The sequence below is a fragment of the Saccopteryx leptura genome, chromosome 6 (assembly GCF_036850995.1).
Source record: "Saccopteryx leptura isolate mSacLep1 chromosome 6, mSacLep1_pri_phased_curated, whole genome shotgun sequence".
Classification (NCBI taxonomy): domain Eukaryota; kingdom Metazoa; phylum Chordata; class Mammalia; order Chiroptera; family Emballonuridae; genus Saccopteryx; species Saccopteryx leptura.
In genome coordinates this window covers 167,098,262-167,100,449 of record NC_089508.1, presented here as the reverse complement: position 1 = coordinate 167,100,449, position 2,188 = coordinate 167,098,262, and positions in this window count along the sequence as shown.

The following is a 2,188-nucleotide window of genomic DNA, read 5'->3' as shown; positions in this document are numbered from 1 at the left end:
ACTGGATGTTTACTACAGATTTTCAGCCGGCTGCGATTTTTGTCTTAATCAGCTCATTTAATCCTCATGAAATCTTTATTGAATAGATACTGTTATTATTACCATTTTGCAGGTGAATAAGTTTATGACAAGTGAGAGATTATGTAAAATGTGCCCACTTACTCAGATAATAACTTATGTAGGTGGGATTTAAATCCAGCAATCTAATGTGTGTGTGTGTGTGTGTGTGTGTGTGTGTGTGTGTGTGTGTGTGTATTACCACTTTGCTATTCTGTCTCTTCTAAGTAGTTCTGGGGTCAAAGAAGGACTGAAGAGCATAATAGTATTCAGAAGAAAAATTGTAATAGGTATAAACAAACTAAAACAAGGAAGAATTATAACCAAAACTTGTTGATGGTTGTTAAAAAGTGCATAGTAGGTAAATGAGGGTTTATTGTACTATTTGTCTACTTATATGTACGTTTGAAAATGTCCATGATTTACAGTTATAAATAAAATATAAAAAAAGAGATTGATGATAAGAATGAGGAAGAGAAGAAATGAAGAACATAAACAGTATCAGTGGGAATTTAATGTTTTTATAAAACAAACTATTAATTGACCCACCCAAGGTTGAACAATTTATTTCTGATGGGTTTAGAAATGCAGTCCAGCAATTTCAAACTTTGTGTCATTCTCTGGACAGGAACTTTTTCTGTCACTAATGTGACCACCTGACGGAAGCAAAGTGAGGCTGGCCATTATAGAAAATTCACTAAGAGTTCAAGTTCATGATTTTTAAAATTTCTATTCATGTTTCATGTTACTCTGAAAATATCCTGATTTTCTGCACCCACTTCTCCTCCCTAGGGTTGAATCATCTGCAAAAACAGAGAGTTCATCTTTGGTGTCATATAACTGGTGAAAACTTTCTAAAGTAAAATCATTAAGGAATGACCTTGAAATCATTCTTCTAGAGAACTTCAAAGTCTGGTCATTAACACATTATCTGGCTCCCAGATAGAAGAAGAATGACTTTGTCAAATTTTTTTTTGCTGGTTTTTCTGTAAGCTAGGTTGATGAAATTCATGTCATTTGCAAGTTTAGAAAAACAGCTTAAAACTTGGACTGTCACTAAGCTGTGCTTTGCTCACAGTGGACCCCCTAGTGGGCACCACTTTTCTGTGCACTCACAAGTCTAGTTAGTAGTCAAGAAGCTACTGTAACTTTTTCTGTGTGCTCAGAGCCAGGCTTATTGGTTTGTAGTTTTGAAATCAAGTTTTAAAATGGCATCATATTTATTTGTGCAGATTTGAGTTTCTGATAACTTGTCTACATTATAAGATGTTGCATGTGTTCTGAAAGGTATTTCGTTATTTGTGAGAATTGAAAGAAAACTGTTTATGAAAATGGAATTCACATTTTTACTCACAACTCTCTCATACCAAATAGTCTTCTCGTGGTTATCATGAAGACTGGCTAGCATTGTTTATTTTGGCCTTAAATGCAAAAAATAGATGCTTGGAATACCTCTTTTTATTCTCCACCTCCACTGTAATGTCTACTTCATCTGATGGTAAATGTCATTTGAAATATCTTCGTTTCTCTCACTTTGACACATTTCTCTCTTTCAAGTTATATCCTGCAAAGATGTGCTTAAACTTTCTCCGTGGTGTGGGCAAATAGCACTCTGGCCTTTAAAACATGTACTAGCATTTAAGTGGCTTTAAGATGTTTAAAACGCTATCCTGTTCATTATTAATATAAAAAGAATTATAATACCAACCTAGCTGCAAATCCTTTATTTATTCTGTTAAGAGAATTTAAAAAATTGGCAACCATTCTCTAGCACGTACCTTTTATTTATTTTATTTTAATTTGAAATTGCTACAACTTTGAAAGTCTTAATGTCCAGCATGACAATGTTTCAAATTATAATTCATTAAAATAATGGAAGACTAGAATATAAGAATAATGAGGTCCTCTTTGTAATGACAGAAAAATTTCTAGGTCATATTATTGAGCCAAACTGAAACAGTTGTAGAAGACTATATATATATAGATATAGATAGATATATAGATTGATATATAGATTGATATATAGATATAGATAGATATAGAGAGGTATGTATAGATATATATATATGTCTATAATAATATATATATATATGTGTGTGTGTGTGAGCCCACATTTAAATAAACCTGAAAA